The following is a 12499-nucleotide window of genomic DNA, read 5'->3' as shown; positions in this document are numbered from 1 at the left end:
TCTTTCTGTCTCTAAGAAGATGAGAAAGGCCAAGTTTTTATCATCACGAATAGACCTGGTGTATTATCATCCATTTCAATTTTTCTATCTAATTCCATAATCATAATTCATAATCATAGTCATTTCTTGGAGATCAGAGGGACTTCCGCATCCATGCAGTCTTGTTTCTTGTCTGACTCCCTCATTTGGTAGGTTTTTTTTATTCAAAGAAAGGCAGCAGCAGCACGAGGCCAAGGCAAGCCCGCCACCACCCGTCTCCAAGAGCAGTGCAGCCCGTGGCGGGGGGGGGGGCGGTAGTGAGACCAGCGCTGCTCTCCCGCCCTCTTCCCTCCGCGGTTTCTCTGCTCGCCGGAGTCGCTGGGTTCCCCGGGCTCCGCTGGCCTGCCCGCCGCCCCTGACCGTCCGACGGTCCTCCCCACGCAGGCCTGGACGCCTGTCACCCCGCCGCGGAAAGCAAAGTGTGAAGAGTGGGGAGCAGGGAACCATGGACGCGAAGAGGAGGCTCCAATGGAGATGAGGAATCAGACTCCCGCAGCTGTTGGAAAACTTGTCCCCGACAATGGCAGATCAAATGGTGGGAAACTGAGGCTGAACAACTGAATTTGTGAACTTAGACTTGCTCAGTGTCATAAACGCAGGCTTGATTTCAGTTTCAGATCTCCAACAGATACTTAAATGGAAAAAGCTTGAGCTTAGTGACAATAGCGTCTTTGGAGGTCTGGACAAGTTAGCAGAAAACCTTTCAAATCCCACACATCTGGACCACAGTGGCAATACACGGCAAAATATCAGCACTGTGGAACCTCTGAAAAAGCGGGACTGCCTGAAAAGTGCGCATCTGTTTAACTGGGGTTACTAGTCTGAATGACTAGGGAGAGACTATCTCCCCCAGCTGACCTACCTGCATGGCTATGGCCAAGAGGATGAAGAAGCCCCTGGCTCAGAAGCCCAGGTGGATGCTGTGCAGGAAGGGGATCAGGGCAAAGGGGAAGATGAGGACAAGGATGGTGAGGAGGAGGAGTGTGATGTGATGGCCAAGAGGGTGATGAGGAAGAGGAGGGTGGAAAAGGGGTGACGATAAAGATGAAGTGAGTGGGGAGGAAGAAGACTTTGGACGTGATGGACAAGGTGATGAGGAGGAGGAGGAAGAAGGGTAAGAAAGCGGGAAAGGTAAGAGAGGAGAAGAGAAACTGACGATGAAGGAGAAGATGATGAAGACCCAAACGACCTGCAGGGAAAAAAACTGTTCGGTATTGGTTGGACTGCTCACTGGTAGCTGTTTAAATGATAATAATAAAAGGGTGGCTGTGATACCAGCCACAGGACACCCACCCACCCAGAGAGCCAAAGGATAGTCCCTGTCACGTTCTGCCTTCCTCCTTTTGGTTCCTCTTCAAAATCCACCATCAAGCTTGGAGACTTTGCTCCAACAAAACTGTGAGCACTGTTGGGTCTTTGTGTAAGACTCTTGCTGTAGCATGGGTCATTGTGGCTGGCCACTGACAGTTACATGAAGACTGTAACAGCATTTTTACTTTCTGTACAACAAAGAAGGTTTGCAAATAAAATCTTAATGTAAAAAAAGGACAATTTTCCACAGCAAAGAATTAGCTGGCCCCAAATACCAATGATGCCGAGGCTGAGAAACCTGGTATAAATGTTCAGGGCATGGACTTTGTAACCCAGATTGTCTGAGTTTGAATCCAGCTCCATACTTACTAGCTGTGTGACCTTGGCCAAGTTACTCAACCTCTCTGTGGCCCGTCTGCAAATACGGCTAACCATAGCCCTTCCTCATAGGGCTGTGAAGAGATTTAAATGAGTCAGTATAGTTGGGGCACTGGAGCCGTATGTCCACACAGTCAACGTTTGTTTAAGAGAGGCGTCTGGTGCCGTGGCAGGGCGGGTTCCCAAGCCAGCCTGCCTGCGTGTGAATCCTTCATCTGCCACTTACCAGCTGTGTGACTTTGGGCAAATCACTTAAACATTCTTGACTCAGATTCATCTGTAAAATGCAGATAATAATAGTATCTGCCATTAAGATAAATTATGTGTGCAAAATGATTAGAACAGTGATTTACACATCATAAAAGCTGTGCACGTACCGGTTGTTATTATGACTCTTAGTATTTCTTTATTAAGTAAATATTTGAGCCTCCTGTGCACAAAGGGGTGGAATCACGTGTGTTACGGCTATGAGACTGCAGAGTCAAGATTAGGACCACTGACTCAGGAAAGGATAGCCCTGTCCGATATGAGAGTTTACAACTCTCTCTACTCCTTGGCATTCTGTGTGGTAGAAAGCTGGGTAAGGGATGACCATTTGGGGTAATTATTACTTTGGAGGCAATGTGGAGAGAGGCGCTGTGACCCCACAGTGTCACTTAGCAACCAAATAATTCCAGCTCTGACTTTGAACAACCAAGATCACGGCTGGTTTCCAGTGAGGAAAATCACCAGATGCTAGAAGTACCAAGACCAGACTTGTCAACAATGGAGAAAGGGATTTTAATCTCTTTCTATTACTACTATTGGAAGAGGCAGTTCTTTAAAAGACATTTTGTGCAGTCATTGCACTGTTCCATTTTGATTCACCATGGTGATTGTAGGGCCTTTTGAAAAATTTTCTTTTAGGTAGTTGTTTTGAGATGTAGAAGAGAAAGTTTGAGCTTTCTGTGAGCTTATAACTTTAGGTGTAGACATAAGTACTATTGGAAAATGAGCCCAGTTAAGGTTAACACACACTTGTCTAAATGGCTTTAAAAATTATGTGTTATATTAAATGGCTTTGTTAATTAGATTCTCTTTGATGACTCATATTGGAGAAATAGAAACTTAGGGCTCTCGTTATCAAGTAAAGCAAAACAGTGGGTTTGCAAACCTGCAGGCCAGCCTGCCTTGTTAGCCAGGTGTAACTAACTAAGCGGTTGTCTCTTTGCAATCAAGAACTCAGCAAGCACAAAACAAGTACAAGTAGCAAATTATTTGGAGACCTTTCCAACCTGTGTCTGACCTTCTTGATTCGTTTGCAGAAGTAATTGCTGTGGAAATTGCTGTGCTTTTATCTGTGGCGCTATTAAAACACTGGTTGCAATGAGGTGGTACAGACTGCTTGGTTAATGGGTTACCGTGGAGTGGGAGCCGTTGTTTCATTCGACAGATGAGAAGTAGCTGAAAATAACCTTCTCTCTCTCCTGTAAGAATTTTGCTTGTTAAGTGACATTCACCAACACAGCAGAGTTTCAGCGTGGTAGAGGAGTTTGTGCTATTCTTAGCAAGATATTAAGTGAGAGTTTTCAGGCTTTTCTTGTTATAAAGTAGGGAATGTATGAGGGTTTTATATTCCCTGGTTTCAGGGAATCTTTCTGTGCTCAGAGGAATAGCTGTCTGGCTTGAGAAGGAATGAGGACGTGGAGTTGGTAGGACATTCAGAGCCGATTAGTCCTTTGCATCAATGTCCCACGTGTCATGTTACCACTAAACTGTGGGATTATTCCCTCATTCTCTCCTGGCTTCACTGCCATTGCTCTTTCTCGTGGGGTAAGTTCAGCTGCCTCCATGGCCTCATCCTGCTTCCTCAATATGGCCCAGTATTTTTCCCCCCTCCAACCAGCCTCCCTCTTGGAGTGGAGCATTGAGGATCCCTGTGGTATAAAGCAGCATTTCTCAAACTTTAAGATGCCTCAGAATCACCCGGAGAGTTTGAAAAGATACAAATTCCTGGCTGTCACCCCCAAAGATTTTGATCCAGTAGATCTGGAGGGGGCATGAGAATTTGCATTTCTACCAGCCGCCCAAGCATGTGATCCTTGTGGTTTGAGACCACACTTTGTGAAGCCTTTGTGTGATATTACAATAGTATATTATATTGTGTGATTTATAATAGTAAGTACATATTTGGTGTTCCTCCCTGTTTCTGGCACAGAGCTCCTAAAATCCTTGGAATTTCTGTGCTGACAGCAATAAAGGTGTCCCTTGTTATGTTAATGAAGTGACTTTTGGAAGCACTTAAGGATCTGGGTTGGTTGCCTGGGGAGCTAATCAGGTGATTAGAGGGATGGAACTTTGACCCCCTCCCTTGTGTTACCCATCCCCCAGGCCCTTCCTGGGAGGGGAGAGGGGATGGAGTTCATTCACCAATGGCCTATGATTTAATCAATCTTGCCTATGTAATGAAGCTTCCATAAGAACCCAAAAGGAGAGGATTTGGAGAGCTTCCAGGTTGGTGAACCAGAACACTTCCAAATACCATGCCAGGCCCCAAACTCCAGGAGGACAGACGCTCCTTTGTTCAGGGTCTTGCCCTGTGTATCTCTTCATCTGGCTGTTGAACCAGTAATCTAGTGAGTGAACAGATTTCCTGAGTTCTGTCAGCTGCTTTAGCAAATTAGTCGAACCCAAGGAGGGGTTCATGGGAACCATTGTCCGAAGTACATGTAGCAATCTGGCTTGCAAATGACATCTTAAGTGGGGCCAGTCTTGTGGGGCTGAGCCCTTTGCCTGTGGAATCTGATGCTGCCTCCCATAGATAGTCTCAGAATGGAGTTGAATTGTAGGACACCCAGTTGGTGTCAAGGAAATGGCTGTAGGGTGTAGAAAAGGCCCACCGACACCATAAACCTTGCACTATTGAACCTGAGGGAACTCTCCTCTTTGGGACAGTTTTCTTCAATAGTTAGCCAATACCAATTTCTGAGCACCCACTGAATGCAGAGGAAGATGTCCCTGAAGTGACCACCACAATTCCTGCACTCCAGAAAGTATTCTGTTTAAAGAATGGCACAAGCCTACATATCACAGCAGGATGGAGCCACTGAAAGCCAAGAGCTGAGGGGACCAGAGTCCAGGGGTGATGAATGGAGGGATGTTAACACTGGGTGGGTGAAGAAAGAAAACTAAGATTTATTTTGGATTCCCCCCCCCCCCCCCCCCCCCCCCGCCCCATGCCAGCATTGTGGTTGGCATTTGTTGTGTTAATTCCCTGAATCTTCACAGAAATCTGAAGGGTGGAGATTATGCTCTCTTTCATGAATAAGGGACCTGAGGCTCTTATGACTCGAATTGGTGGTGTCAAGGCCAAGGGCAAGCCACCCCAATATGAGCCACTTTGGCTGAATATTATTTTGAGCATAAGAAGACAATCAACACCCTGTGGGCTCAAGAGAAGCTTTCGCTCTTCTCTTAACTGCATAGGAGAATCTAAATTGGGGGTCTTTCTCAGAAGAATAAGGGGTATTAGTAGAAATAAATTTTATCTGAGTGATCCATCTATATGGCAGGAGAAACATCAAATTATCAATTATCTGCTCTCCTTATCTCCCTGTGAAGGAGCTTTCCTCTGGAGTCCCAGACCCCTGCCCCCCTTCTCCATAGTTCAAGATGACATCTATACCTCATTTTGCCTGACTGTCTTTGAAATTGCCATGTCTGTGTGGATTCTCTGTATGCATGCTTTTAAATTTGATTTTCTCCTGTCAATCTGTCTCAAGTCAATTTGATTCTTGGTCCAGCTCGAAGGACCATGAAAGGGATAGGAATTCTTGCTCCCTGACCAGTGGCAGAGTCAGTAGGGTTCTTACTCTTCAGAGACCAAGTTATTTTCACTATACCCATGTTGCTTCCCCAGCACAGCACATGACACTCCTGAGTATTCAGTTAATACTTGTTTGTTGAACGAAGGCATCAGATAATTAAGTTAATGGAGGAATGTTTCCAGGAAATGATGGACTCTGGAGATGGTCCTTAACCGTCCCTACTATTAATTATTGTTATTATCTGTTGAGCATTTGATATGTACCAGGTACTGTGATAAGCATTTTCTATATATTATCCCACTTGTTAAAAAGTAAACTATAAGGCAATTATTAACTCCATTCTATATGAAGATATTTAAAGAGGAGGAATGATTACCCTAAGGTTGGTAGTGGAACCAGGTCTCCAAATTGCGGCTTTTTGTCTTCAGAGTACAGGTTTCTCCTACACCAGGTTGATCTGCTAGCATAACAGTTTCTTTTTTATCTTCCCATTGTTACTACTCATTTCTTCCCAGACAATGAGATAGATTCATAGCTATGGATTTCAAATCACAGGAAATAAGATTTTTAAACTTAGTTGCCAGTTACCATGCCAATATAAACATTATCCTCACACCCACTCATCATTATCACATTAGAATAAGCAAAAGCAATAACAGCAGCAAAGACCAAAAATACTACATGAACAAAATTAGATGTGTTGCTGTCATGTGGGCCAGATGATATGGAATGAGGACTTCAGTCTGGTTCCCAGGCCTTCCTCCCTACCCCCCTCTGCCTTCCTGCACACTTACGGTTCTTCATTCCTTCCCGATCTCTGAATAGCTTCATTCAGAATCAATAGTATTTCAGATGATGTGTCAAAGCTCTTGGCATTGAGGGATTTTTGAGATTCCTTTGAAGGCCTCTGTTTTTGCATGATGAGCTTGATTTAAATCATCTCTTTCTGGACTCCAGTATTTTCCTCTAATGATAAATTTTGAGTCCATCTATGCAATTAAAAGATAATAGTGCCCATTCAGACTAATGTTCCAGGTTACCATCCTAACAAAATGCTGTCTGATGTGTGCGTTTTGACATTTGACTCCAGGACAATAACTGAAAGAGACGATAACATTGAAGATCTCTTTGTTCCAACTCAGTACTCTGGGTGCTTTCCCCCAGTGTCTCGTTCCCCCGGATAACCCAGGGAAGTGAGCAGGTGTTATGTCTTTTGTCAGGCTGGTGGAAATGGAGGGAAAAAGAAGTAAAGTAGTTTGCTTTGGGCCACACAGCTCTAAGTCGCTGAGCTGGAATTTGAACCCAAGAGGGTATAACTCAGAAGACCCCATCTTCTGCCTTTATCAGATAATATTGTCGGTGCCGAAGTCACTGGGTTCACCTGTCATAATTTGCTGGGCTGTTCCTAACAAAGAAAGCCAGGAGATTCCATTTGTGAGCTCTTCTCTGCCTTTTTTTCAGTTCTACTTGCTGTTTCTCATTACTGTCTTAGAAGTGAAAGGATATCTGTGGACTGCTTTGAGCTCCCAGTGCCAGTGTTGTGTGTGTTAATGATTTTTTACCCCCAACCCACCAGTGCAGCTATATGATTTAATGAGTGGCTCATCCTAATCAGATGGCTGGCTAATGGGGGAATTAAGGATCATAAGACTGGTGGTTTTATTCTAACAGAAATTCATATAACAAGAGTCATTTTCTTCAAAAAAAATGGAGAAATTAAGTCTCATTAAAATACGCAGTAAGACATAGTCTTAATGGATATTGAATTTGAGGCACTATCTGGTTTAAAAAGCAGGGATTGGAAAGGGCTTCTGCTTCCTTGGTTTTTTCCTGTTGGCATCTATGAGATCTGGGGGTGGTGGGATAGCCAGGGTAGGAGTAGAGTTGAAGAGGAAAAGGGGTGGAGAGAAGGAAGGAGGGAGGGAGGAAAAAGAAAGAGAGAATGTTATAATCCATTTTCTGGAAGTGGGCTTTTTATAGATAAGCAACTCTTTCCTTTTGGTCTGTCTAAACCTACTCTAAAAAAAGAAATTGGTGAATAATGTAACCAGCCTTGATCATGAAGAACAAATCAAAACCAACATTTATGTCCACAGAGTTTGACACCATATTCTGAAATGAAACCTGAATCGCACAAGAGGATAGAAAATCATAGTACTGTGCTTTTCAAAGTTCCCAGCAGTAACAGTATCACCTGGAAACTTGTTAGACATATACATTCTCTAGGGACCACCCAAGACCTACTAAATCAAGAAGAGTCAAGGGTTCAGAACTGTATAAAATGCCCTGCAGTTATTAGGACACACACTGAAACTTGGAAGTAGGTGATTTAGTGGAGTATGGCATTGGAGTCAGAGAGACCCTGAGTTCTGACCTCCCTGCATGCTGTTTCTCTGATTTTGGACTTCCCTTTCCTTATCTGCCAAATAGTGATGGTACCCTTCTTTAGGTAGTGTTGTTTTTTATGATTACCACATTGCTTTGAGCTCTTGAATTGCTGGCTTTGAAGATTTGGAAACTATTTTTCAAATTTGTAGGGGTCCCTTTGTGCCAAAGCCAGCAATTCCTAATTGCCTTTGCAAACCATTAGTATTATTGTCAGTAAACATGGCTAACTGAGCACACACATTTACATCTATCTGATCACTCCTGAAACCCCTCTAAAGAAACAACAAAGGAAAGGTCTTTTTAGGGCTTGGAATCCATAAGCATAAAGAGCCCTAGAGTAGGATAACAAAAATTTGAAAGCTAGAAAGCAGTTATTGACTTGGCAGACCAAAGAGAGATGAACCCTAAGGTGACAGAGGGGATATCTAAACAATAATTTGTTTTACAGCAGAGCTGCCCCAAAAGCTCAGGCATTAGTGGCAATAAGTGCCATTAGAAGTGAGAGTGAAGGAGGGTTAAGAATAGGGCTGGTTGAAAGTTTGTTTAGGAAGTATTTAGACCCCAATATATCCTTCTATGAAGCTGGGTTACTACCCCTCCTCCACTCACAGAAGCCTTGTGTATTCTTGAAAGAGAGTCTCTGGGCTGGGAGACACCAGGGACATAGGAAGGCAGAGGTACCACAGGACAGCAGGGCTTAGGGGGAAGTTTATATACTGAATGCTGAGACTTTCAACCTCCCTACTTGTTTGCTACATGCTGCGAGCATTCTCCAGACAAGAGATTGAGGACTTCTCTAGGAACTCAGAAAAGTGCAAAAGGACAATCCTAACGTTGATGGCACCATGGATTCTTCAATACAAACTCCAGCCAGGTCACCCTATCATGAATTGTCACTGTTGAACCCCACTCATACACATAAAGGCTCTTGATCATTTTTTTTAACTCCTCCTCTAAAATATGAGCAGGCATCTAAGATTACCATATATTTCTAATATGAAAGGCAGGCAAACATAAATAAATGAGGAAACAAAGACCAAACAGGGATAAGAAAACTTAAAACTATATCTATTGTTGATATCCTCAGAAAATAAGATATTAATGTCAATGAAACAGAACAGAATTGCTGTTTAAAAGCAACATTTAAAGAACCAGAAACTGATGGAAATGAAAAGTATGATAGTAAATGAAAATTAAATAAAAGGAATAGGAGATAAAAATTGAAGAAGTCTCCCATAAAGTGATAGGAAACCAGAGAGAAAAATAAGAAAATTAGATTAATCTAGGGGCCCAGCATCTGATTAACAGGAGATCTGGGAAGAAAGAGTAGAAAATGAAGAGGAAGAAACCATCAGGGAAATAACCCAATTAATTATGTAACTAAACTATTAACTATATAACTAAACTTACTGTCATATTTTTCAATATGTACATAAATCAAATCATTATTATACACCTTAAACTAATAAATGTTACATGTCAGTTATATCTCAATAAAACTAGACCAAAAAAAAGATGAGACCAAGAGAATCTTTTACCAATATGACTTTGTAAGCCTACCTCCATTTTTATTCAATTATGATGTTTTTACCTGATTTGTCTCTTGCATCAATACTTATTCCCTCTGTGTATTCATTTAGCCCATGCTCTTTTAGTCTTTTCCTGTATTTGGCATAAAAGGGGAGAAGAAAGATGTCAGAGATGTCGTAGCTGTATCCATATCAATTCATCTTCCATGACCACTATGTTCCCATCATTGCCAGATGGAGTGGCAATGTGATAAGAGCTAACAAAGGCCTAATGACCTTCTGCGGAGAATCAAGAGTATAGAAACAAGAATGGGTATGAGAGTAGAGTCTTCTTTAAATTCTGTTTTAATATATCATTTGGAATCCTGTATGAACAAAGTTAGTTTGGATAAACCCATAAACTATCAACAGAAAGCAATAATTGCTAAATTATTAAAAAAAGAAAAAAGACATTAGTCCTTTAACTCTAAGGTTTGATATACCTGCTGAAGTAGTTTTTTTTTTTTAATTTCTTTTTTAGGCTTTTTGAATTTAGGAGTAAATTATGCTCTGCAAGTTTATTAGAAGTTGAAGTGCATTTTCCAACAGGAGTAATTTTGTGAGTAATGACCAATTTCCTAGAGAAGCCCACAAGTCTGTTTAACCCACTGCTTATTAAAAGTATGTGGGTGACATTCTAATAGCTCTGCAGAGGCCAGCCACCCAGAATGCCAGGGACGCCCTGCTGATACACAGGTGGGGTCTTCACATCGTCACTCCCCTTTGTTAGCAGGCAGATGAGGTCCTGCCTCTGCTTCAAGAACCTGGAGTAGACATCCCAAAGACACAGAGATGAGAGATGGGGAAGCGGTGTGGCTAGTGGCTCTAGATGGGGTGGGGTGGGGGGGTGCTAAGGAGACCTGGGAGCTAGAGAATAGGTTAAGCATAAACAAAGAATAACCAGGAACTGAGGACCTGAGACCTGTTAAACACACTTCTTATTTCTAAACTCACTCCTGCAGTGTCTCTTTCTGTTCCACTGAAGATCCTCGAGATTGAACTACCTACTTTACTTCCTTTTCCATTGCCCTTAATTTGTTGCTTCTAACTAGGGTTTCCCTCCGTCTTGGGTTCATAAAATAGAACGGTCTCTCAATTTTCCTTCTCCCTTGGCTTTTGAGAAACTGTGAAGGATTTTATTTTAAGTGATTAAAAAAAACTGACTAGAAATAAAAATTGTCCTTATTATGCTTATCCTTCTGTCACCCCATCCACCACTGTCACCACCCTCCATGTTTACTTTTTTCTTTGCCCTTCCCTTCCCTTCCCCTCCCCTCCTTTGCCCTCCCCTCTCCCCTCCCCTCCTCTCTTCTCCCTCCCTTTCTCTCCTTTTTTCTCCTCTCCTCTCTTCTTCTTTTCTTTCAGTTTGATCTGTTGGAGGCAGGTCTAGGAAGGAAGGAAGGAAGGAAGGAAGGAAGGAAGGAAAGAAAAAAAAGAAAGAAAGAAAGAAAGAAAGAAAGAAAGAAAGAAAGAAGGAAAGAAGGAAAGAGAGAGGAAGGAAGTGAAGTAACCCAAGAAAATTTCGTTGAAATGAAGGCCTTAAGTTTCCAGATTAAAAACCTAGCACAATGGATGAGACCTGAGCCAACAATCAGCAAAAGGCACAGCATTATGAATTTTCAAAACATGGTGGAAAAATAGTTTCTTGTCAGAAAAAACAGGTTCAGTATGAAGGATAAAGGATCTGAATGCTTTTGACTTCTCAACAGAAAGAGAAGACAAGGGAGAGATGCTTCCATCAAGAAATGAGAGAAATGATTTCTCATCTAGAATTCTACACCCAGCTCAGGTTTTGAGTGTAAGAGTAAACATTAGGGCTCAAAATTTTTGCTCCCATATACCTTTCTCAGAACACTATTAAAGGATGCCTTCTACGAACAAAAGTGAGTAAACCAAGAGGGTGGAAGATCTGAGATACAGGAATCAGGGGACCTAACCCAAATAAGTGAAACCACTTCTAGAATGCTTAGGGCAGAGACACCCACGGCTGGTGATGGAACAGTTCAGAAGCCTCCAGAAGAGAATTTTTTTAGCTTCTTTTTTCCCCTAAGTTTATTTATTTATTTTGAGAGAGAGCATGGGAGGGTCAGAGAGAGAGAATCCTAGGCAGGCTGTGCACTGACAGTGCAAAGCCCAATGTAGGGCTCACACTCATGAACCGTGAGATCATGACCTGAGCCAAAACCAAGAGTCAGACATTTAACCTACTGAGCCACCCAGGTGCCCCCAGGAGAGATTTCTTTATGGAAATGAAATTAATAGGCTGACTAATATATTTTCATATATTAAGAAGAGACTTTGTCTGTGGTAGAATTTGGAGTCAAATTAGAGATAGGTAAATGAAGCAGATGAAAATATCATTAGCTACAGGGAAAAGGAAAAAACTGTAGAAAAGGAAAAGTAACCTGAGTATACTACATGGCTTTGCTGTGAATATCATTCATCTAGTTACAATAATATCAGCACAGATAATTATGGAACCAAGATGATGATATAACTCTGTTGGAGGATGGGGCCATGGGAAGAGGTATGGGAAAGGAATGTGAGATGGGAGGGGAGTACAGGTAAGGAGATAAATTCTCAGAGGACAGTGGATAATTCCTAAAACTGAAATATCAGGACATGGTGATTTGAGAATGACATTCAACAATGAACCTCAGCAGCAAAAAACCAGCTAACACAATGGAAAAATGGGTGTGTCTGCAGAATAGGAAAGTGGGTGAAAAGAAAGAAGGTCTAGGGGAGTAAAGATTTTAAAAGATGTTTTGGCCACTTAACTCTTTAGCCTATATGTATGTGTATGGATACAAAAATAAACATGAAAATTTGAAAAGGGAAACAAAAATTTTTGCCAGCAAGTTGTAATTAAGGGCCAGAGAATACTGTTTTTATTTCTTTGGGTGGGACCCAGGGCTCTTGCTATGATACAGTGTTAACTGTAAACTGCTCAAAGATAGCGTGCCTGGGTGGCTCAGTTGGTTAAGTGTCTGACTCTTGATTTCAGCTCAA

At 42.2% G+C, this 12499-nt stretch overlaps 1 pseudogene; it reads left to right on the top strand.

Annotated features, from left to right (window-relative positions):
* The first annotated feature begins 484 nt into the window (after positions 1-484).
* LOC124509841 (potassium voltage-gated channel subfamily H member 1-like) overlaps positions 485-12499 on the top strand; it is a 132569-nt pseudogene continuing 120554 nt past the window's right edge.

Source organism: Lynx rufus, unplaced genomic scaffold (genome assembly GCF_022079265.1).
Source record: "Lynx rufus isolate CCGP_SWC_20201006 ecotype Redwood Valley unplaced genomic scaffold, mLynRuf1.p SCAF_15, whole genome shotgun sequence".
NCBI classification, from domain to species: domain Eukaryota; kingdom Metazoa; phylum Chordata; class Mammalia; order Carnivora; family Felidae; genus Lynx; species Lynx rufus.
Note: the sequence above shows the minus strand (reverse complement) of the source record. Positions and strands in the feature narration are given on the sequence as shown.